The 25,975-nt window shown below is 41.8% G+C and overlaps 1 protein-coding gene across 5 annotated transcripts in view; it reads left to right on the top strand.

Moving 5' to 3' along the window:
* LOC101163063 (ras-associated and pleckstrin homology domains-containing protein 1) overlaps positions 1 to 25,975 on the top strand; it is a 46,357-nt gene that overhangs the window by 1,987 nt on the left and 18,395 nt on the right. For 4 of the 5 annotated variants that reach the window (XM_023966038.1, XM_023966034.1, XM_023966031.1 and 1 more), the window contains exon 2: positions 13,194 to 13,263. The gene's annotated coding sequence lies outside the window, so the exon portion shown is untranslated. Of the gene's footprint in view, positions 1 to 12,813; positions 13,075 to 13,193; positions 13,264 to 25,975 lie in introns of those variants that run through there. The other variant, XM_023966024.1, reaches the window with a different exon arrangement.

Genomic DNA, 25,975 nt, shown 5'->3' with positions numbered 1-25,975 from the left:
TTTGTTATGTTTTTGATGATGTGGAGTTTTTAATTTTTTCTTCTGATTTTTTTTTTTTTCTTCTACCAAATAAAGAGGATTATCTGAGGAAACAAGTTTCAGTGTGAAAGCATATTGGGGTAAAATCTTTTCATCTAAGAAAAAAACAGATTTTTCTCTGTCATCCTGCATCTCATTTCATCACCCACTCGGAAAGTTTTTCCTCATTTCGGGTAGCATTTGTTACATTCTGTGCTTCGGTGGTCATTGTTTACCATCTGCTCGCCTTTCATTTTGTAGTTTTATTTATCTTTGGGTCTGTTTTCCGTTTTTGTGGTCCTTTTGAATTATATTCCTTCCCATCTCTTGCTACTCATTTGGGTTTTTAAATGCATCTTATTTTTTCTGTCGTGAGATTGCGACTTTTCTGATCCCCTCGGAGGCCTGGCTTTGATTCTGGTATGCTATAACTTTAATTTATTGGCAGACACAACCAAACAAACAGAAAGAAGCCACTAAACAGCCACTTGGCTCGGCCTTTATTCCCCTCGGTGGCATGATAATAGACCGTCTGTGTCTTTAAGGCACGCTTAATTTGCATCCACAAAGCACGGGACTGAAAGCTTTCCTGGGTTTAGTCAGAAAGGAGGACAGTTGGGATGTAATCCACTCCTTTACAGTGAAATTAATGGGTTGAAAAGAACGACTGGCCTTTTCTTTGCATCCCCCATCAGGCCTTCAAGCTAGTTTTTCTGACAGTAAACATCAAATCAAGATTTTCCCTTTTTGTCTGGACGGACATAACAGACGTCCAAAGCATTTCTGAGATCTCGCTGATGTGTTCCTTTAGGCATCTTCAGCTGTTTTTTGTCCTGCATGTCTTTAGAAAATTCTACTTCCGTGATTCTAAGTAGTGCTAGTCGTGTATTTTGAGAAGAAAATTGAGATAGACCAGAGTGGCCCGACCCTGTTCCTCCATATTAACTATTATTCTTGTTGTCCAGCTGTCCCATGGAGCTCGGACCACGAAAAGAACGACCAAAAACAAAAAAGACAGAGCTGTCTTGCTAACGTCTATCTTTCTGCTCTGACAGACTTCATCAGATGATCATTATAACGGGAAGTTATTAAAGTATTTCTGTACAGCTGTTCTGTGATACCTGTTTATTTGCTCTGTTTAAAGTAATTTCACCCTTGTGCTATCCAAGGCACTTCAACATTGGGAGTGAGGTTATCTGGACCCCACAAGAAAGTGTTCTGAACCTTTTTTCTTCAATGATTTGTGATCTTTACTGGTGTCCATGAAATCCTCTCCACCTTTGTCATGGTAGGGAGAACACATCAATGTAAGGGTGGGGTCATCTGGACCCCCATAAGATAGCACAAGGGTTAGATGTGCGCAAGCCTCTCAGCCAGGTCCGATTGGTAAAAAAGAACTTGCTTTTAAGCATTCATACCTGAGTAAATGAAGGAAATCGGCTGTACAGGTGTGTTCCGAACCATGGCTAGTGTTCTGTACGTAACACGTGATCCGTTGAACCCCTACCAATCCTGTAGAGCGAACTTTTTCTATGAACATGCTAGCGAACACATAAACGCTTTCATTTATACCATACAAATCCGGCAGACTCTGCAAGGAGCCCGTTAGTGCTGCTCACTTAAAAGGTTGTGTAGCCTGGCTTGTGTGGACATCCTACAGGTGTTCTTCAGGCACACCTGGACACCCCCTGTGTGTGGCGTCCATCCAGGGTCAAGAAGGAGCCAGCATGTGCACCTTACTAATGACTATAGTGTGGCGACAGAATCACCCGTACTTCACAAGTGTTTGCAACTTTCATTAGCCTAAGACTACTTCACGATTTCATGACGCCCCTTAAGGTGGCAGCACGGACAAGACAACTCTATAACCCTTCACGGGCCCTGACAACCCAAAAACCTGCGACACCAGGGTGGGTGCATGTGACTGAGGCTCTACCTTATTCGGTCGGTACCAGAGTTCAGGTTCAGCTGCCAAACAAAGTAGAGTATCTGGGGGGAAACAAACTCTACCACAGCCCAAACGGCCCTGGTGGGAAATTTCCCTTCAACTTGAAGAGTTTTTACCGTAGTGAAATTGTAAATGCACATTCCTGAATGAGGTTCTATGTGGACTTTTATGGAGGGTGAGGATTAAGTTTGCGGCTCTGCAGGTGAAAATCACGTCAGAAAGCAGTACAGTGGCCTGATTAAAAGCTCTTATAGGGGATTTACTGCTCTTTTCTTCGGGGTATTAAAGTTGACAGGATGAGGTTACATCGGGGAGCACTTTTTTTATTTCTTTTGCTCTCCATCTCTGCTCCTTCTTACCCCATTTTCTTAAAATTCCATTTTTCTCTCGATGCAGTTGATGAGAAAACCAGTCCGAGCTTCGCAGTGAACCCAAAGCCTGTTAAAGATGATGGACGGGACTTTTTTAAAATCTTATTTCTTTTACCTGCCTCCTGGTCTGCGTGTCTGTCAGCACTCAGTCATGCAATTTGTGTCCTCACATAAAAGCTCCAAAGACGAGGCTCGGGGGTACTGATGGTGGTCGGTGTAGGTTTACCCAGGTTGCGTTACAAGCGGGTGAAGTAGGGGGAGGATGGCACTTCAAATGCTGTTGGAAGGGGGGATGGAATTTGATATTTTCTGGACTTTCTGCAGATATGATATAGAATAAACTGGATGGAACCATCCAGTGAGTTGAAGGATAGCACGGACGGGGAGCATCTCGCTGGGGCGTGTTGCTGTCTTGTTTTGCTTGATCCCGGCCTCTGTAGAGCCTTGTTCTGGTAACATTTTGCTGACCTTTGGCGGCAGCTGCCCCTGCCATTTGCAAACAAAGACAAATGGTTGGATAGACTCCCTGTGGCCCGCAGAGTCTCTGGCTGTTCCAGATAGCATGTGCTTCCTTTTGCCCTTTTCATATATAAATACTTCAACTTAACTCATGGCCTTCTATTGCTGGGAATTTGATATCCAGATACAGTTCTTTGTGTTGACTGTGCTGTTCTTTACAGTTAGGCTCATTTTCTATGGCATTCATGCATCACTAGAAAAACATGAACTCATTGACCTTACAGCCCGTCAATGTCTTTGTAGATGTTATCATTAGTTAGAAAAACAATGACCAACCTCTTGTTTTGTTAAAGCACCCATATAAAAGTGTCATCATACTTTTTACTTTTTGCAAGTTATTCTAAAAATTGAGGAGTTTAATTCTTATCTAGAATATTGTAAATAAATAAAATAAAGCTGTATTACTGTATTTTCCCGCACTATAGGCCCCCGCCTAAGGCAATGAATGGTCAATTTTCGAAAAGGCGCATTAAGCAAGAATAGGAAAGAATCGGAAATAAGTCTGTCAGCAAGTCAGAGCTTACTGTGTTCCCAGTTACTTTAAAACTAGTTTGTTACACGGCTTACATCATCCACGTTAGCTACATTAGCGTAATCACAACACCCTTGCCTCCCAACCTTGTTTACAGCACGTAAAAAAACAGACTGATATCGCTAAAACCAAAGTTATTGTGACCATGCCAACTCCCAACTTTATCAGTAAAACACAGTCCGCCCGCCTAAACGGTTGCTACGTTAGCCTATTCACGATACCCCTACCCCCCAACCTTGTTTGCTGCACATAAAAAAACAACCTGAGACCACTAAAACCAACGTTGACTACGTTAACTCGCAATTCAATCAGTAACACTTAAAAAACACTGTCAGTTTAAGAAAAAATGTAAGGCTTTTTAGTGAGAATTTGAAATAATGTCATTTTTTAGTAGTCTGTTTCGATAAGCTCTTTAAAAATAAACCACTATTCAATAAATAACCATTATTTAATGAAGAATCAAATATTGTTAACAGATTTGTTACCTACGTTGTCTTTTTGTTTGTTAGTTTTTTACTAAATGTTTGAAGTACTAACTTTTATAGTGATTTGTTGGTTTTGTACTCAAACAGCAAATTATTGTTTTTATATCAGCTTTTAAATGTTTTAATTCTATATTTTCTGACTTCTAGGATGATTTTCTCCCAAACATCTTCATACATAAAGTGTGCCTTTTGTCTTTTATACTTTTGTTTTTAAAAGCACCTCGATCATCTTTTTGTTCTTTTTTGATTTATCTAACACTCAGAGAAGTACATTCGTCTTAAAAAAGATGACGTGACCTATATTTGTTGTTGTTGTTTTTTGTTATCTCCAGTGAAACATGGACGCCACACTGTGTTGTTTATCCATCGACGGTCCCTTTGCTGTTCAGTCCTTGTCCATAAACCCTCTTAAGCAGCTATTAATCTGTGTGACTTTGACAAAACCAGGTGGCTGGTTCTCACTGCTGTGTTTTCCCCAACCCCCTTTTCCTCTGCTACTGTACTGCAGATGAGCGGCTTCACTCGAGAGCATGTGACCGGAAACATGGGCGTCCTGTAAAACCCGCGTTGACTGATGGTGCTCACATCAGGCAACTCTGCTGATATATGCTAATGTGGAACTTTGACCGCTCCCGACCTGCGGTCCAGATTTGAGAGCAGGTGACCCTAAACCCGAGGAATCTTCGTCTGGTGTTTTAGTTCATTGTCCGATTCCTTCTGTTTTTTTTTTTCTTTTTTGACTTTCATGCGTCTGTTCGGGGTAACGGTGACAGCACAGTTTGTTGGTTTTGGTAATGTTGGAGCCAAATCAAATGGAAAACAGTGTTGCGGCCTTATTTGTTCTCCTAGAGGAAGAAATGGCGGTTGCCTTGGATACGCCACACAAACATTGGTCCATCTTATATGGAGAAATATTTATGCCACCACATTGCACATAAAACTTTCTAAGTTGCAAACAAAAAAAAATGTAATAATCGCTTTTCTAATTTTTTTTGCTTTGCTTTTCATTTTTATTTTTTTGCTTTCAAATTTTTTTATTTTTGCTTTCAAAAAAGTTTTTTCAAAAAGAATTTACGCTTTCAATTTTTTTGTGCATCCCAAAAATATTTTTGCATTTGCAAAACAAATATTGTCGCATGAGTTGTGTCACACTAAACTGAAACTTATGTGAGAAAAATCAAAGGTAGGAAAAAAGTGAGATGAGACACATGCACATGCGAAAATATTGGTTTTGCAAATGCAAAAATATTTTGAAAGCAAAAATAAAAAAATTGGAAGTAAAAAAATTTTTTGAAGGTAAATATTTCAAATTTTTATTTGCAACTTAGAAAGTTTTGTGTGCAACGTGGTAGCATAAATATTACTCCATACTCTTAAAAATTAGAGATTTATTGTTTCCGGTGCAGATTTAAAGGTACATAATTTTTTCTGATACAGCTATCGGGACTCTTGACTGCAGGGAGAAACTACATTTGTTTATCCGACACCTTGTTATCAAATTATGGCTGTTATTGTACTATTCCGTTAACTTGAAAACTATGAAAAACTGTAGAAATTGAATTGCGACTTTGATGTTTTGGGTACATGTGAACAAGTTCATGGGTGTGTCCATTTTTTGATCCCACTGAATCCTTGTCGGGGTCACGGGGTTGCTGGAGCCTATACCAGCTACTGTAGGGCGAAGGCTGTGTTTACACCCTGGACAGGTCGCCAGTCCGTCGTAGGGTGTAGACAAAATCACTGATCCATAAAAACATACATGATATGGTGTTTTATATATATATAAATAATCTGTGGTTTTTTTTTTTTTGGTTTTGTTTTTTTACATATACCGATAAATTTGTTCTTGGATAAAATAAATCTTGTAGAACAAACGGTGGATTTAATTTCTAGCCAATTTGAGCAAATGCTCTGTAATTGGCGCCATAGGTGTGTCCCGCCAGGTCAAGTAATCACACTATATTCCTACTGCACTAGAATATGACTTGGAGCGATCAAAGCACCCAAATGAACTATTCTTTAGGGTGAAACTTACCAAGTAGGGTGTGGCTTCCCTGGATGGCTATGGTTAAGGAGGTTATCGCCCCGGGAAGGTGCGGGTTGTAGTTTATAGAGTTGAGTAATTCCTCTGAATTTGATCCTGACATCTAAGATTAGAAAAAAATCCACCTGCTACATTCAGGACATCATGGATGGTGGAGATGATTTATGGTTTTAGGTTTCATCCCTCACCACGTCGATCAGAGCGAGCGGTGATAAATGACCGGGTTTGCCCGTTTCATAGTCTTATTGTGACTAATGGCTCTTTGACTGAGAAAACTCACTTAAGGCGAGCTGGAGTGCTTCAGAGAAAGCTGCGTCAAGAACTTCCACAACGCTGGAAATGTACGGGCCGTCTGGCTGCTGTATATAAAAACGTTAGACTCCAAGTGATGAATGAGCCGTCCTGTGTGAGTTACTGTACTCAGACGGAGAGGTTGGATTTACGCCTCACTCTTCGGATTGCTTTAACATCCAGTATTTTACAGGCTAAACGTTGGCTCGGTCGGCGTTCTCTCCGAGAGTTCACTGCGTTCTTATGAAACCGCTGCAGGGGATTGGCGTGCACACTTGACGGCCTTTTCCCTGGACGCGCACGTTCGGTACAGACTGTTGACGAGACTGAAACGCCACTCTCAAATGCAAACAAACTCCCACTCACGCCTCTGTCAGATGCCAGCGTTTTGGCCCTAAAATGTTTACCCGGACCCTGTTCAGTGCTGCTCGTGTTAGTGGTTTGTAGTTGTTGACCTCAGGGTCACATTCCAGGGATATCCTCGCCGGGGTTTAGCTTTATTTACAGCTTGAAGAACCATTAAAAACAATGGTGGTGTTATAGAGCCAAAGGATGAGGTTTCAGCAGATAATGTTGTTTATCGTGTCTCCTTTGAGAGATGAAGATTGTTGAAGGTTATCATCATATTGTGGCTGAGACTCCCAAGGTGGAACATGGTGGAATATATCACTCTGAAGCAAAAAAAAAACCTCGAGCTGAAGCGGTTCATGTTGCGTTTTGTGGGTTTGTCCATTAAATGAGTTTTGCATGTTGCAAATCCCCAAATAAACTGTTGTTTTACTCAACCAAAGCTGCCGTGGAGCTCCCTGGATTTGACTTGCTGCTTAAAGATGGCTTAATACTTAGTCGTTATAATTGTCCTCAGGATTATGTCAGTGATGGTTAAAGTATTGGACGATGAAGAGGTCACAGGAGCGTTTTGTTTGTATTGAAAGGATTTAAAGCCAGTTTTTTTGTTTTTAACTTTCTGAAACTGGTAAAAATGGGTGCCACAAAGGATCGTGACATATTTAAAAAAGTAATAATAATCCTATAAAGTTAGCATTGATGTTACAGCTCTTTAAAAATATAAAAACCACACCCCTGTTCCTGTGCAAATCTGCCACCACACCTTAAATACTAATCTTTATCCTGGAAGTCAAAGTGTTACCAGTTTGATTGCAAGAATGCTCTTCTTGATGTTCTCGGGAATTTTCTTCATGACGTGACTTTGGAAAAGTCTGGATCATAAAATCTGACATCTGTTCTGCGTTTGCCTGAGTTTTTTACTCTGAAAATGCTCTTTTTGTTCTGTCCCCTTCCTGAATTTTCTTTTGGTGGTCGAGTGTATTCGTCTTGAATTTGCATCAACCCTGTTCCTCCTTAGGCTTTCCCTTTTTATCAGATGATGCGTCTTTATTCAAACAATTTTCTGTTTTCCCACAAAAAAGGAAGTAGGATGTTCTTACAGGTTGTGAATTTTCTACTAATAAAGAGGTAAAAAGGCACAAAATCTGTGAATAACCCTTGTAGATTAAAAGTTAAAGACCCAATTTGAGGAAAATTGTGTTTTTAACCTGTTGCTCCACTCCAGTGGTCCCGCCCACAACTCCGAGGTGATTTTTTTTTTTTTTTTTTTAAATGAACTCCTGCCGCTCTGCAGAAACTATGTCCTATAAAAACAACACAGGAATTTTGATATTGGCTGAAAACGGCACAGTCATAATGAAGAGACTACTGTGAACGTTTTGAAAATAGATCAAAAGAAGATTGGAGGGGGTCTTTAACATTTTAATTGATTCACAATTTACTTTCTTGACAATTTCCAAACCAAGCAAACATTTAAACCCCTAAACAAACTTTTAAAAGCGTCTTCACTGTGTAAACGTAATGGGTCCTAATAGATTCTCTTTCCCTGGGAGACATAAAAGGGGCAGATATGTGAGTGCTGCCATGCTAACTGCTTTGTTCCTTTTTCCCGGCCGGGACGGTTGCAGGTTCATATTTATAGATCTCTTTGCTTTAGGAGCTGATTACAGTTCAGGGGCAGCCACTTTGCTAAAGCATTAAAGCAAACGTAGCGTCTGTATACTTTAGGTTGAAAGTCTCGACAGCCTTTTATGTTATTTGGATTAGTTAGATCACACTTTAGTTATGGGCATTGAATGATAACATCATAACGTTCATTAGAACGATCATATATTCCCAAGATGACTCACTATGTTGATATTTTCTACAAAAGTGTTGACTTTTAAAAGAAAACCAAGCCTTTTGGAGTGCAGTTTCTTCAAATTAGCCGTTGTTTCTTGGTTTATATGGTTGACATTCATAGTTTTAATAATAAGTAGCCTATAATAGTAAAAAAGAAAGTTTTAGGTGATCACATGATGTCAAAATAAAAATTTGCGGGCACTTTAAGGCCATGTCACACAGCCACCACGTACATTTTGAAAATATTGCATGGATGAAAATTTGTTATACGTGAATCTACGTGGAAGAAAAGTTGTGGTCTTAACATAAAATATCACAAATGAACAACATTAAAACTACGGAGGAAGTGTGAATAAACGGCGCATCAAGTAAATCAACGAAGATCATGAACCGCATGTGATTATTTAGCTGTTTTTATGCAATAAATTGGTCAATTACGTAATTTGAGCATATGTGCGCTGTGTACGCGATATAAAAGTTATACTTCAGTTGTACGTGCGTGAAACCTCCGTCGGACATAGGTGAACGGTCATAGAAAACCACAAATTTGCGTATGCAATGTGCAAAAATCGCCCACAATTGCGTAAGATTTATGTAGCAATTGCGTATAAACTACGTAAAGTATCCATAAACAGCGTTATTCTCAACCAGCCAAAATTTTTGAACCGCGCAAAACCGAAAATACATAAAGACCCGTCGGCTAAAACCCAGGAAGAACATCTGCGCAGATTGACCAATGACTGTGAGAAAAACACGTACAAATTTTATGAAATTTCCTACGTTAAAAATGCACAAAATGTACGCAATGGCTGTGTGACACAGCCTTTAGGCTGTAGTTGGTTAAAAGAAGAACAGGAACTAATATTAAAAGGTAAGAAGTTGCTTGAAAAGTTTTATAGAAGAAATTTTTTTTGTCATTTTATCTTCCTTGAACTGTAAACCCTAAACATTATACATTAAAATCTAAAGTAATGTGTGTTTGTGAATTATTTAAATGTTTTCATAAGTCCAAGTGTATCTGTGTTTATTTCATTGCACATACTGGTGCTTTACACCAAAAACTGGGGCTGGAACGCCTCGTTTTGTCATTAAAAATGCACCCCAGCCTACTTTCCTTACTTAGATCTCCTAGCCTCCCTCTCGTCAAGCAGCAGAGCTTCCTCAGCTGGTGTGATCAGTGCTTAAGCAGGCGGCAGTGTCCCGTTGAGGAGGGGAAAAGTTTCTGTACGTCATCAAAACCTCTGTGACTACCGGCTTTTAAAAGGAAAATGGTCACGGGGAACAGTACACGTCGGACTAGAGAGACTTTTCTGAGAATCCGTGGATCTGAGTTGAGCCTGGCTGATGTCATATAATAGACGACGAGAAGGAAACACTGAGGTCATTCCTGATGTTTCCCGTTGTCCTTTGCCAATGTTTGAAAGTTACACGCCTCTATGTGCTGCTCTACATTTACTGTAACAGCCAGATGTTGGCGGGCCGCCCCTCTTTTCACTTTGCGACCGGGTTCATGTAGGATGTAAATGGCATCTCCAGTTTCTCTGCAGTGACCTACAATGCGGAGAATCCTGCCAGAGGAAGTTGCTAAGCTCGCCTCTGTAAAAGTGGGCTGGCACTTTTTTTTTTTACAGCAGAATCCCTTGACAGTATCTCAAACGAACAAGCTTAATCTGACAGAATAATGTGTGTGTGTGTGCATGCGTGCATGTTTGACTGCCTCCCTCTAAATCTCATTGACTATAATACCCTGGCAGCGCTGCAAGTGACTGCAAGGCTCTATTGACTGAGTTTCTGGGTTAAGTTGGTGGCTGAGTAGCTTGCTAATCTCTTTTTGCTTGACTGATCTCCTTTCTCCGCTGATTCTTGATTGTTTTGGCCCACGTGCCTCACACAGCCATCGCCTTTCGGACCGGCCATCAGGTTTTGGCTCCACAAATGCCTCGGAAGCGGGGTCAGTGTCATCGTTTACCCCGCCTCAGTGCTGGTGTTGGTTCCAGCCCAGAGATTGCTGGACTAAAACCGTGTTAAATCACAGAGATTTCTGTCTTTAAGCAGATCAGCTTTGCTGGAGCTGTTGTAATGACGGGGTTTGGGAGTGGACAGAAGATAGTCTCCGGAGACGTGAAAGCTTAGATGCCTCGACACACAAAAGGAGGACTTGGGTCCAACACAAGTGGAACCGTTCCGAATGTGTTGTGGCATTTTATCACGTAACCCTATATGTGCCTGTTAGATCTTAATACCCTAGTAAACCCTGCTGGTAGCCAGTGGGAGCTCCATGAGATCCCGCTCGCCATCGTGGGAACATTCCTGAGGCAGCGCTATTTAGTAATTTCCACCATGTGTGGTTCTTCCAGAGGCCTTTGCTGAGTGGAGAATCCCACTATTTTCCCTGTTATTTCTGACATAAATGGGTATTAGTGAGGAGAGTGATGGTAAAGCCAAATAGCATTTTAGCTTCTACAACTCAGATAAAGGTTGAGATATGTTGTACCCTTGCATTTTGTTGAATTTTTTGTTATTCTCGTTTGAGTAACTCTAGTTACTCTTTGAGCTTTTTTGAGAGCCTGTCTCCTCAGGACATATACATCCAACCATCCATCCATCTTCTTCCACTCACAGGGGCATCAGTCTAAGTAAAGATGCCCAGACGTCCCTCTCTCCGGCCACTTCCTCTTGATTGACTCCGTGAAATAAGCTGTCCAAGCAGCCAAGATCCAGTTATTTTGCCTGGACTGGCGTCACCGGAGCCCCAATCTGGAGCTCGCAGGTGAGCGCCTGGTCATCGAAGGCTCAAAAGGAGCTGGTGCAATGTGGTTTGGGTAGCAGTCAAAGGTGGGTGTCTCAGCGGCCCAACCCGGATAAGGGAATTTTGGCTTTTGGGACCTTTTATCCTCTATAAATAGGAATACATCAAACTTCTACTCCACAATCTATTTTAAGGCTTTAAACTGAAGTCTTTGTGGCGTCACTATCGCCGAGTGTTGGGGTGTTTTGACTAATGCAAATAAAAACAAGTCTATTCGCTTGACTCCAGCAGTCAGTGAAGCCTCATTGTGCCGAATTGTGTGCTAATGTGAGTTTTCCTGTTGTGTTGGCCCTTTTCCCATCTGTATGTTGCATAAGTTTAAGAATATCCCAGAGTTTTACTTGCAGCTTCTCTTTAGGTCTTATCCCAGGTACTTTTCATTTAGATCAACGATCTCTGGACAAACTTTCTGACCCTTAAGGCTGAATCTGATGGACAAATAATAGTTTCTGCCTTGTGGTGTTTTTTGTTATTTTTTCCTTCAACAATCCCGTCTTTATTTCCCCCTGTGACATCACCGCTGCTCCTTCCCACTTCCTTCCCTGACAGGAAATGAACCACCCAAAAGCGGAGGCAGTGGTGGACGAGGACACACCTGTGTCGATCACACTGGACCCTGTGTTCCTCCTTGTTTTTGAGGTGCGACTCTTTCTTCGACTCGCATGAAGAGTTTGAGACGAGCCGCTGAGAGGACACAGGGCGCCTTTTTGGCGTTTTTTTTTTTTGTGTTGTTTGGATGACCGTTGGAGCCACTCCAGCTTAAAGTCAATTAAGAAAAAATAAAGGGTTGTGTGGCGTCAGGCACGCCGCAGTTGGAGCGTCAGAATCTGAAGGGGAGTTTTGTTGTCCTGATCTTTGCACAGCCTGTGGCCCTTCATCATAAGTTAGCGTCTGTGCTGCAGGCCTCGCCTTTGTTTTCAGGAGCAGCTGCTCGCCGGCCCCTGCGCTGTTGTGACTGAAGCAACTGTGTTCCCTGCAGCTGCACCGGCCCGTGTGTCACTGCCACACCTGTTCAATTGCCTTGTGTTGACTGAGCAATATCATCCATTGTGGCGGGTGTTGGTGGGTTTATTTGCAATCTGACCAGCCCTGTTTTTTTTTTTTGTTTTTTCACTCGCGTGTCTGCATCAGGGGCATGTGCACACCTCGTGCACTTTGACACATTTTGCTGAGTGTATTTGGAGTGAACACACACACCCGTACGCAAGCTCTTTATGCCTGCGGAGGAGCCACACGCGGTTTCTGAACAACAGTTGATGCGTAGAAAAGCTCGGGGAACAGCTGAGGGGGCAGCGGCTGCCTGCCCGTCACACACACCAGATCCCCAACAGGGATATTTCCAGGACACCGTCACCCCACACGCCCAAATGTTTTGTGTTTTTTTTCTTTTAATCCAGCCACACTGTGATTCAGCGGATTGCTTGAGCTGAAATAAGGCCTGTGGTGGATGAGTCAGCCCTGTTAAAGAGTGAGTTAATGATTTGCTGAAACGTTTAAAAGCTGGTCAGCGTTTGTTGGGTCCTGCAGACCTCTGAGTCACGGTTCATGCACGCGTCAGAGTTCTGACGAGATTCTCCACCTGAGTCATGTTTGAAATGATCGGCCTGTGCTGGTTTGCATGCTTATTAGGCTGTTTGCGCGTGCTAAAAGTGGTCGAATAAAGGCAGCGCCTGCAGCTGGCTTCACCCTGCGTTAATGACGAAGAGTTTGAACCCAAGATGGAGCTTTTGAGCGTTTGTCTTTTCGTCTCTTGCTTCGCTAAGTCTCCCTCTCAAGCACCCTTCAGCGTTAATCCTTTACATTCTTGCAGTGGAGATCTCTCTGCTCCCCACCAGCTGTTCGGTTCTCCGTTCTCCAGCAGTCCAGGGTGAACAAACACGGGCGATCCATAATGTTTGACTAGTGGTGGCCCGCGCGAGGAACGAAACTCGACGGCGCTTTTGACCCCCCCAAATCTGCTAAAACGTGATTTCTGTTCTTTTACAGGAATGAATTAGCGGGTTGCTGCTTTCGTCTGACCCTTTAACCCCACGGAGAGGAGAAAGCCACTTCTGAGGTAAGAAGTAAACAGCAGTGGCTAAGCGGTGGCGTTGCTGCTCGTAATCGTTTCTCAGCAGACGGAAAACGAGTGCTTCCAGTAATCTTTGTGCCCAAAAGTTCAGAGATTACAAAGAATTACCATATTTCAGGTGGTTTCATCTGACAGATTTCTGAGCGTTCTCACACTTTTCAATCCACCAGTTTGTGCTTAAACCCCACTCTTTTTTTCTTTCTTTTCAGAGGAATCACTTAAAAGTCGCACTCCGATCATTTTTTGATCAATTCTCAAAGCATTCCCAGTTGTGTTTTAATGATGGTTTCCCGGTTTTTAGCCAAAAGCAAAAAACTTGTGTCGTTTTCTAGGACATAGTTTCTGCAGTTTCGCCTCTGAGTTGTGGGCTGGGTTGTTGTTGCGGGGGGCAACCCCCCCCCCCCCCCTTCCCCACCCCGTTGCAGAGAGCTCGGAGGAGGGGACTTGTGGCCCGACCAGCATATGTTCTACGTCACAAATACGATCCTTTTCAAACTGCACTTTTTTGTCCTGGTTCACTTCGATTTCAATTAATAAATACCAAAAAAGGATGCGTGTCCTACATCATCAGAAAAATGTTAAAAACACGCAAAACACAATTTTTTCTAGTTCCATCGTGTTCAATTTCCACTTTGTTGGATTATAACTTGGCTCATATATGGAGCAGGTTTACTAAAGCTGTGAAGTCATTTCCGGTGACACGCTTGTGACATGCTCTTTAGCACACGTAACTCTCCAGCCGTTCATGTGATCAACGTAAATCTGCTGATTCGGTATTGGAATTACATTATTTGCTTGAATGTTCGAAGACTTACGGCATTTGAAAGAACGTAAACACCAAAGCTAAAGTCGCTGGCAACATCTAGTAACACACGCTCTTTGAACTACTATCTTTGACCGCCTATGCATTTAACATAATTCCACGGATTCTGACACAGAGAAAAGCAGCTTTGTGCTGATGTGCAACACTTTACGCAATTAACTGACTTGACACTGGACTAAAGTAGAGAATCGATTAGTGAAAGTGCGTCAAGACTGAAGCCAAAGGGATACAACTTATAGCTGAGGTTAAACTTATTGATCAGTACTTGGATCATTATACAATGCTCACAATTCCTAAAGTAAAGCAAAGATACTAAAACATGGTAGTGGGAACATCATAGTGTGGGCTCCTTAAACCTGAGATACACATAAACACTAAACTGCAAACCACCCGGTGCTCTGCAAGACCAAAAGGAAATAAGTCAATATAGGCCTGCACAAACGATAGATCATTTATCGTTATCGCGATATCAAGCTGTGCAATATCGCAAAGGTTGGCCAAAATCGCAATAAATGGTAAACTATAAATGTACTGAAACAATGTTATGACCCTTTATGCATTTGATCAATCAGATGGAGCCCTTTACATCATCTACCAATCGGATGGAGCCCTTTTATGTTAGATGTTTGCCTCCTATGTAGACGAGGGTCGTTTGGAGTGTAATTTAAGTTATGTTGACTTTTTTATTTAGATGAAACTGTTGCAGTGAAATTATGTTTTTGGTTGTTTTGCTATTTGTTCATGTATCGCAAGTTGTATCGTCATTGCAATATTGATCAGGATTATCGCTTTTTGTTAGTTTTCCTCATATCGCGCAGCACTATGTCAGTACATTTAGCAGAATTATTTTTTTTTTTTTAAATCCTCCTTTCGGTTTACAACTGGATGGAAAACCAACTAAAAGAATGAATAGTGCCACCTGCTGTCCAGGTGCATGTCCCACCATAACATTCACACTATTTGGGACAGCAGACTTGGGTAAACCGTTGAGTACATCCTTAGGCACATGGGCTGTTTTATCCTGTTTATTCTTTAAAAAGTAGAAGATAAGTAAGCGCAGAGCCTTGACGAGGAAAAAAAATGTTCCGAGTTGAAGAAAAGCCTCTGAGGGATTTTGTCAGGAGATTGTCTTCTCAGCCAAAGTAGATAATTCCAGAACTAAGTGGAAACATGTGAGTGTAAGTGTGGTTTGTCGAAAGAAGAGCGCATATTCTTTCACGATCATACCAGGAGTCAGATTTCAGAGCTGCTGTTGTGCTGAAGATCACCTTTTGCTGATTCTTTAGGAAAATGTAGATGTTTTCCCGTCATTCATCCAGGACAAACTGTGTTGCATTTAGATGGGCAACAACTCTGTGTTTCTGGCTGTAACAAAGGCGTATATATTTGCTTTGAAATACAAATAGACACACTTTCCATGATTTTGTTTATGGAAATCAACTTGGAGCAAGACCAAATTCTAGGAGCTCTATTAGTATGCTTCTGTTCCGATGGGTGCAAGCCTGTTGAAACTGTCATTTTTGTAATACGGACTAAGTTAAAGGGCTGTTTATTGTGAGAGGAATTATTTACAAAGGGGAAAAAATCTTGACTTGCTGGATTTCCTACTTCTTAATAAAAAAAAAGGATTTTCCATGTTTCCGTGCTGGAAAAGGCTTTAGTCTGGTCACAGTGTATATATATTTATCCTGGAAAACAAGCTTGTGATCCACCAGTGGGGATGACTAAAGAAGCTGGATTCCATATTGGCCCCCTTGCTGAGATTAGGCCGCCAACGCAGGAGGAAGTCCTGGACCCAAAATTGTTCCAGGAAGTAGTGAAGCTGGCAGGTCGGGCGAGGTTAGGTCGGTTGGTGTATCAGTGTCACACTTTGCCACGCCGACACATCACGCCTGTAGTGTCGGCGCTCAGCTGTCCGAGACGGCCGACGGTATCCGTCAACCCAGGAGGTGCCATCGATCTTTGATGCTGTTGCCACAGCAACTGTCTTATTCTTGTACCAAGCTTTCTATTTATTTATTTTTTAAACGATGCCCTTGAAACGATCTCTGCTTTTCCGGGTAGAGCTACCGGGTGGATGTGTGTTAGGAGCATATTGGGGAGGGTGGAGGTGGTGTGGCAGGAAACACAGCGACTGGTCATGAAAAACGCACACCTGCTGTAGCCAACACGCACAGAAGGAGGGAGCAGGAGGTAGACGGGGAGAAGTAGGAGGAGAGCAGATGAAGAGATTCCCAGGTGGTGGTGGTGGATGTGTACTTTTGTTTTAGTCTTTTGCATGCAACACATTGTGTTGGGCCTGACTGCTTCAGGCTCAGTGTTCATCATTTGTTTTGCTTCCACAGTCTGTTTCTCTCGCGCTAATGTTTCCTGGTAGAAGGCGGAAGGTAATCCAAAGATAAATCTGTTTTTTTTGTCAGAAAAAATGAAGCTCCTGAGGAATCCACAAATTTACTTTAAAATCTACGTTGTGTCACCCCCACAACGAAACCTTTGGAATATTTGATTGATTAATTTGGAAAAAAGTCTTTTAATAGATATTTTTTCATAAGGGGGACACCTTATTTCTACAAAAGGGCCCAATTGTGCTAGTTTTCCAAATCATGATGCCACCACCACCAACCTGAACTATTACTACAATGCAAAAAAGAGTAAATACTCTTGTTTTTTTCTTTTAACCCCTAATTGATGCTGCTAAAGTAAACTCCAATCACAGCAGACGTCTGCAAACCACCTTTTTTTTTAAGCTTTATCGAATTGTATGCGACGTAGCCTTGCTTTCCTGTTTTTCCTGTGGAGTGGGGGCGTCCACAGTGGTGGTTAAAATGATCGTACATGTGGTGTGGATAAATACACAAACTCTCTGCTCCGCTCCATTCTGATGCATCCACTTGCAGACGAATAAATCCGTTAAACGTCTTTGTCGTCAACAGTTGTGTCCGCAAAAGCACTGAACATTAACAATGTCACAGCGGGAGTTTATTTAATTTATTGGTAAAACTTTTGCTGAATCTCTAAAGGCAATTTATGAAAATACCTAAAATAGTTACGTATTTTATTGTCCTTCCTGGTGAAGTTGTGCTTAAATAAATCTAACATTAGAATACGTTATTGCATTATATCACAACAGACTTTTAAGTTTTGCATAATCAGAAAAAGCGACGTCAGTTATGCCAAGGCTTTAAATTGCCATAATTTTCCACAATTTACCTGATGGACAGCTCTCTTCTTTCTTATTGTAAGCAGTATCCGTATTTATAGTCTGACTCGTCAGCACTTGGCCCGCTCTGCTGCAATGCTGCATCATGTTCAGAAGTTTGTGTGTTTGGGCCAGACTGCAGCCGACCACCTGAGCCCCTTTATGTGTGCGGAAGGAACCGGATCCTCCCGGAGAATAGACACCACTATTGATTTCACAAATGGACGTGCGCCCTGAAGGCAAGCAGGCAAGCTGACGCATCCTCAGAGCGCTCAAGTGAAAAAAAAAAAGGATGTGGGCCTATCGGAGGCAACCATAGACTCGTGGAGAATTATTTTTAAAAGCCTTTTTTTCCCCCTCAATGTTTTCATTTTTAGAACAGATGGAAATCTGAATATGCTCATTGTCTACTGATGCACACATATCACCTCAGTAGCCTGAGTCATTATTTAGAGCCACACAATGAAGCCTTGTGATAAATGCATGTTTTGTAGCATGGCTACACGCATGCGTTGCCCTGACAACTGTGGCCGCCTGCCGTTGGGCTAGCCGATACTTATGAGCTGTCGAGTCCCCACACCTACCCGCCCACCAGCCAAACATTTCCACACTCTCCAGCCTCACTTCCTCCTGCTCGTTTTTCGTCTCTCCAAATCCATCTTCATCTGTCCTCCTCTGGCGTCCTCCTCATTTATTCTCCCCCCACCTATTTCTCTGACCCTCCTTCTCAATTGGCTGTCTGGGACAGAGGGGTCTGCTGGGTCATGCTACGCCCGAGTGAACCCAAATGTCTTGGTGGGTCTAAATGGGTGTCCAGGTCCTCTGTTTACATGCTGCTGCTCATGCTTGACTAATGTCACTAGAGTGGGTGTTTTGGTGATCAGCCCCTTCCTCTTTATTCACCGTCCGACAGCCAGAACGGCTCGTGGGTTATTGTGTCCGTCCATCGTCCCTTTGATGCTGATGCTCTGTTACCTAGCTCAGTTATGCCCCCTTCCAACAATCCTCCCTTTTATGTGACATATGCTGTATCTTATTATAGCTCCTTAAAAAAAACACAACTGTAGAGCAAACAGCCTTTGTCTAAAGATGGAAGCTCTTGACACATTTTAAAGAATTTTTTCAGTGTTGTTGAGGAAAATATTTGCCAAGTGCAAAGTACTAAACGCTGCTCCAATGTTTCATGTGAAGCCTAAAAAATAGGACACTGAAATGTGCTTATTTTGTTTGTCTGAAGAAATTTAAATTGAACTTATCCCAGTTCCCTGACAACATCTAGAGCTTTGTTGCAATTCACTTTCATTTCCATAAGGCATTTTTTTAGCCTAATTTCTTTGTAATGGTTTTGTTCCTTTTTATTTGGATTTTGTAATCAAAACTATTCTACTAGGTATTAGATTGTTGTTGTTTTTTTTTAATCGAATCTCAAAACTGCACAAATGGTAGTGTTTTAATTGAAATTAATTCAGTTTCTTTGCTTTCCCTGTAGAAAAACCGAATAGAAATGCATATAAAACTGTTTTTTCAGTTTGTATTTGATTTAATTTTAATTGTTATTATGATCTACAATTTGCCGGATCTGACTACAGTCAAAAATGGTTGCAGTGGCATTTGTATTTTGAAGGGGGCAGTCGTATTTTTCGGCGGAGGGTTTAAGAAAAAATTGAAATTGAGCGACGTTCGGACGATTTTTGAACATCGCTTAGTGGCCGACTGGTCACATTTGGAGGTCGTGCAGTGGTAGTCCAGTGATAGGCGGGTGGCAGGAAGGCAGCAGTCCAATAATTGACTGATAGGGTCATTATCGTCTGATGAACGGCTGATTTCAGATTATTACCCTCCAGCCACCCCCTGCCCCGTGCTGCCGTCCCACTGCCACCGTCCGATTGGTAGAAGTCGTGTGGTGGCACTCAGCAAGGGGTGTTGACATGACCTGACGTCAATCTAGTGATCCCAGCCACCGTGGGTCCTACATATAAATGGGGAGATGGCATCAACGCTATTCAGTTGATAAAGACTTGTGCTATGGTTGGACCGCTTATACCTTAGTCTTCTTGGGCGTTGGGGCTTTTCTCTTGCTGGGTTTCTTGGGAGGTTCATGTCTAAAAATGTGACAATTGACGAGTTTATTATGTGTCGTAAAAATCAGAGTTGTGAATGACCAGTGCTCCAGATTGGCCCATTTTTTATATACCGCCAAGACGGTAGCCAACCGGAGACATTTACACACCGTCCAATCCGAGCTGCCATGGCCCTGTGGCCGCCTAGGTGTCAATGGCGCAGTCCCTGCCGGACTGACAAATGACAGCCGCCATCTACATTCATGACTGCACCAACGATTTTCCAAAAATACCTAAAGCCTTTACCAAAATTAGGACAAATATGGGAGGGGATCAAATCTTTTGTGGACACTTGCCCAGTAAGGCAGTTTTGGAATGTTAACGTCAGTCAAAAGTCTTTCAATTAAAAGTTATTCAACCTTATTTATCCGTTTTTTATTAAATATTTGTTGCTGAATTTGGAATCTTTTACATCAGATTCATTCATCCATTCATTTCCCAAACCTTCTGAATCCTTTTTGGCGTCTGCTGGAGCCTGTCCCAACTACTGTTGTGGAACCAGTGTTCGCTCTGGACAGGTCCCCAGTCTGTTGCAGGGCCAGATTCAATAAAAAGTGGCTTATTTGTCTTACTAGCCAACTATTGGTCATCTTTTAAACTGACCCGTTTCCAGTTATTTTGTTTTGGCCTTTTATGTGACAGTTGTCTGAATGTCTGTGGTTTGGTATTGTATTGTTTCAACCAACAGCCCAAAAACTAATATGTTTATGAAACCCTTGTGTCTGTTGTTTGATTTTTACACTTGTATACCTACAAATTACATATTTGCGTTTTGTTTTTCACCCCGTCTCACAGTAATGTGTAATAAAGCAGGCTTTTGTTTGGGTTGGCAGCTTGGAGATGTTCTCTGCATAAATTGGGTCGAGTCAGATCCTGAAGTATGCAGGTTTTCCATGGCTGCAGTAATATGCAGATGATGTAGAGTAAGGGGTGTGTGTTTTATACCATACATGTCTGAGAGCACAGTAATCCCATCACAGCAGGAGTGCGCAGTGCTGTTTTCATTTTCTACCATGTTGGTTAATCTTTTTGTAAATAGCCTCACATGATATTAGTATTCCCATAAACTGTAGCTAACGCTATACGATGGTGAGGAATCTAATTCTGGAAATAATGAAAGAGCACAGATGAAATGCTTCATGACTCATTAAAGATTCCTCTTTGCTGTAGAAAAAATGTCTCAGTTTTTGTGTATCCTCAACTTACACTTCCTGGTTGCGACAGGTCAGTATAATTTTAAAGACTCTCACCTGTCACTGGATTGACTGTTAAATATCCACTCTTCTATTGGGCACTGACAACTTATGAATAGGTTTTTTTTTTTTTTTTTGTCCTTTTAATTTCTAGATTTTGGCTCGTTTCACACAAGATTGATGGTTGATGAATGCAGCTTGGAACAAAGAGAGGAAAGAAAGCATGCATGTTAGCGGAAATGAACAGAAGATCCTCATCTGTATCACAAATATGAGCCTGGAAGTCATTACATGTTGGTACATTTGAGATCTGTTTCGTATCAGAAGGCAGTTAAATGAAACGGGCTTTGTTCTTTTACAAAAGCCTCACGTGACACATTACAGAATGCTCTCCGATGGGTTCTGGTGATGCAGAATGTCATCATGATATCGTGAAGCCTACCATTTCGGTGTGGTTTTATGGGTTGATGGTGCAGGCTAGGACAGCACCTAGACATCAGTGGGAGTTGGTCATTGTGATGTCGGACGAGCAGGTACATAGACGGAACCAAACCAAGAAAAGAAGTTTGATTTAAAGGACTTTGAGACACTAGGCTATGGTTCATACAGACCCACCAGAGTCAGAATATGGTGCACCCAAATCTGAAATTCACCCTTCAGTATTGAAATCATACTGGCGGTGGTAGTATAGTTGTATGGGAGTATTTTTTTTTTTTTTTTTTTTGCATGTTTCAGCCTTGTTTTCAATGAACTGTACGGTCCGGTATTTTGAACGTTTTTTCATTTATTACATGGACCCATTAAGCCAGACCGAACCGTCGTGGTGTTTTTGGGCCCCCGTTGGTTGTAGGTCCATCATAAATGGAACAGACCAGTTGGGACGGAGCTACTGTTGAAACCTGTTGATTGACTGAAGGTCATTATGACAAAAGAAAACGGCAGATTCCTCTTCAAAGCTTGCAATCTTCTGTCAAGCAACAATAAATGACTTTTACCTACAAAGTACCAACAGCCAAGCGGAAAAAATGGGGCAAGAAAAGATTTAAGAAAACAGGAAGTCACATGAATATTTAGCTGTTGGGCTGAAGCATTAATGATATTATAATGGTGGAAACAGAAGATGTGTCTTGATTAATTCGATCCCAAGGGTCAAACTTTCTGTCTCCCGACAAAAACTATGAAGAAACTGTTGAGCAGTTTTGTTCAAAGTGTTTCCCGATTCTCTCTAATATTTACTTCATAATTTGCTAGATCAAGGCTAATTAAAACTTTTTATTTTACCAATTGTGAACCATTTTAGATGATTGTGGATTAACCAGACCTTCCACTACTGGATTCTGACCACTGTCCTGGAAGGGAATTGATGTGAGGCTACATTTGTTTTTCATATTTGCATGTCTCAGCACTCAACCTCCCTTTTAAAGAGACTCTCAGAAGTCAGGAAAAGCTTCCAGTTTCTCTGAAAAACAGTCAAACACAGCTTTGAATTTTTCCACCCCAGTTTGAGCACAAATGGGCCACTTGATAAGTGTTCACTGCATCTGCAGCTAAAGTCTCTTGGGACCATTTGTGTCCCACAAAATTTCCTAATCCCTATTTTCTGTCCAGCGACAGACAAAGTTTACCCCTCTTTAACTACAACCTTAAGAAGCAGATGTTCTTGTCTTTTCTTCTCTGTTTTGGATAATGTTGGCAGAAAAATAAACGTGGGGTGAATATTTTTAGATGAATAGTTACAGACATTTCCATAAATACACTTCAACGATTCATACAAACGATTCACTAGCTTGGAGGGAAGGACACTGGGGTTTTTACAGACATGAGTGTGCTTTGGCTGTGTATTTTATCCTGTGGTTGTTTAAAACGGAGTGGGGGCGTCCACAGTGATGGTTATAAAGCAATGGAGCACTGGTTGTTTCCATTGAAGTGTGAAAGCCTATATTTGTAACCCAGATGTTTTAGAGCTTTTCAACAACTGAATTTTGAATGCTGGTATGCTAAAGACACAAGGATCTTTCTGATTGATGGATTGGACTCCCCAGATCTGTTTGGGATGGCTGGAATCTTGAGGACCTTTTTTTTTTTTTTAAGAGGACCAAAAGACAACCGGTTGGTATTCCTTCCACGTCTCTACAGATATTCAAGCAACAACACTTTGAGGTGCTTGAAACAATGGCACCAAGTATGTGAGCTGCTTGCAGAACCATTAAACCGGCATGTCTGTCTCACCCACAGCTGAATGTGAATCAACCCAACAACAGCACTCTGTCCCCATCATGAAAATGAATTAGGGAGGAGCCAGCCAAGTAGACTTAATCTGTCCTTTGAGATAATTTCATGCTCCCCTTCTCTTTGTGTTAAATGCAAATTGCTCACGAGGCTTTGTCTGCTTATCTTTTTATTCGTGCGTTCGTCTCAAACGGAGCAGTGGGGTCGATGCCTCTGAGTGGACTCTTTCGGTGCTTCGATGGCTTTGCCCTCAGCTGCTCGCCGTGCTTACAGTTTTGACCATATAACGTGACAAAAACTCTCAGGCAGAGTCTTGATGCAAATACGGGAAATCAGTTTCCCAATGCAGCGATCCCTAACCTTTTTAACGCCACGGACCAGCATGATGTCAGACGATGTTTTCACGAACTGCTCTTTAAAGTGTGGCGGATGATTATTGTAGCAGTGCTACGATGAAGGAGGAACAGTGACGTGACCAGACCAACTCTGAGCTTTTATTTTGACACGCATGACTTTGTACATCGCACAGGTGTCATCATCCTCTCCCCCTCCCACACCCATGGTGCAAAATAGAACTGTCTATTAAATGTTGCTTTCTGTTTTTTGGAAGTCGAAGGCTCTTCTTCTGTCTCCTGGCAAGAAACTTTCCCAAAACGTTTGTTTTTTATTCATTTTGCTAGCTCCCGGGTTTTATTTTAGCGGTATCCTATCACGTGACCGAGAAAAGCGTCTTGGCCTGCGCCAAGAGTGACATAGACGGATGTAACAGAGAATCAGGTAATTTTTCAAAATAAAACATCTTTCAGATTCTGAAATAAATAAAACGGAAGTAATGTAAGTTATTTATTCTTTCCGTGCGGTCCGGTACTAAATGACCCACGGCCCGGTTCCGGTCCGCAAGCCGGGGTTGGAAACCGTTGTCCTGATGCAGAAAAAAAAAAAACCAGGGTTGTTTAACGTAACCTATTGTGGCTGTAAAATTAGTTTGAATTTCTACATTTCCAAATTTAGAGGGTGATTTACATTCCAGCTTTTTGAATCCATGTCGTTTTTGTCTACAGTAGGTTGTTTTTTTTCCAGCCCACTTGGAACATGTCTGCAAAATAACTGGTTCATGAATGCAAACACAAAATCTTGCAGTACAAAATTGAAAATTGTGCACAAATGAATCATTTCTACAAAAATCTTGGGCCCAAGAACAAAATAAATTCTAGTATAGGAAAAATAAATCTAGTAGTAATGAGTTACTGATGCAATCGGACAAGCGGACTTTTAATTGTTACAATCAGGTCTCGTTTTAGGCAACACTGCCCCCAAATGACCAGCTGTTGTTACTGCGGGAAGATTTCAGCATAAAAGCGAACCCGACTTTTTGGAATTTGCCCTATTTTATTCAACCAAGTCTACCCAACAATTTTAGTGGAAAACACCTTCTGCGCGTCTGTGGTGCAGTGGTAGAGCGGTCAACCTCTGATCGGACGATTGGAGGTTCTGTGTCAAGACCCCGCATTGCCCCTGGTGGTTGTAGGTGGGTGCCAGTGTGAATGTGTGGGTGTTACCGCCTTAAAGCCAGGTAGAAAATTGCTATTTAACTATTCACCAGTTAACCACTTAACACAGAATTCAGAAGTACAAAAGGCCAAATATAAAGCGTGCAAACTATTATAAACCCACATTTAAAGTACCTGTTAAGAAAAACGATCTCCACACTGCACCACATGCATTTTATTTTGAAATTTGCTGGCATTACAACAATATAATGCAACTTACATAAAAAGAGGAGAAGTTATTGTTGTTTAGATATTATTTTACTCTGTCAGCACCCGTTTAATGCCAAAGTAAAGCTTGTTTGATAAAGTTAGGTGCAGTTCACCAAAGTAACCACTAGGGCTTTTTGCAACCTTGCGACTTAAACAAAAACATTCTAGGAGCTTCCTTTGTCTGAGCGGATATATTAAATATTTATAATCATTTGCCTGATTTATTGATTTCTTTTTTTCTTCTGGTTGAGTGCGAGGGCGTAGCTTTATGATTGACAGGGTCTCTAACGTTCCAATAACATTCAGATCGGTTCGTCCCAAATAAACAAACAAAACAAAATCATTTTCTCAGCTCAACTTGACATGAATCTTTTATTCTTTTTTTTTAAATCTTAGTGGCTAAAGACGCCTCTTGAACCTCCTCAGGAACCTTTCTTTTCAAGCACAAAACCACTTCAAAAACACGTCATCCATGTGAGAAGATTCCTCCTGTACTTCAACCTCCATTCTAGTTCATGCAGACGGTCACGACTCTCATTTCCGGAAATGTCGAGGCTCAGTCACGTCGAATGTGTCTCCGTGGGATCGTCCCGGTGCCTCAAAGAGGATGGACGTCCCAGATCGCCCCCTGCATCCTCATGTCCTCTTTCCCACAGACCTCTGGCTGCTCCATCAGAGATGGTGGGGCCCCTCTGCTGCTCTGTGTTGGACAGTATCATGCTTCCTGTGTTGGGCCTCTCTGAGAGGCTTGGACAACGCAACTTTCACACCGAAGTAAACAATCTGAACAGAAAACAAGCAGCTCTTCAGACTCCGTTTGCCTCCTCTTTTTAAACTGTGTTCACTCCACAATTCTCTATTTTTAAAACTAAATGTCCTGCAAAGAACAAAAAAAAAACAACCTTTTATTCTTGCAGCTCTCACCCCAGAGCCACCCAGCGGTCTCAGGGGACATTCAAATGCCGGGCAGATGAGATATGAGGACCCTTTAGTGTGATGAAGGGAAAAGAGCAAAGGCTGCCATTCGTTTTGGGATAATGCTTTTGGATGCACGCACACAGGGAGCTTCTTGTCATCCGTGTCACTCACTCAGGTCATCCTCTGGAAGCTTGAAAGCAGGGCCCCAGGTGTTAATTCACTTAAACCTGCAGAAAATGTCCTGCTGAGGCTGTAACTCCATTAGAGTGACAGCAGCAGAGCGTTTTTGGAGAAGCATCTGGTTCTGTTTTTGTTGTTGTTGATTTCGCTTCTGTTTCATTTTATCAATTTATTTAACGTTTACCCGGCATATAATATAGATATTGACGATATTGATTGCTGTGGAGGATTGTTCGGTTCTTACAGTTTCCTCTTTCGTCACACATTGGTTTTAA

This window comes from Oryzias latipes, chromosome 2 (assembly GCF_002234675.1).
Source record: "Oryzias latipes chromosome 2, ASM223467v1".
Lineage (NCBI taxonomy): Eukaryota > Metazoa > Chordata > Actinopteri > Beloniformes > Adrianichthyidae > Oryzias > Oryzias latipes.
Note: the sequence above shows the minus strand (reverse complement) of the source record. Positions and strands in the feature narration are given on the sequence as shown.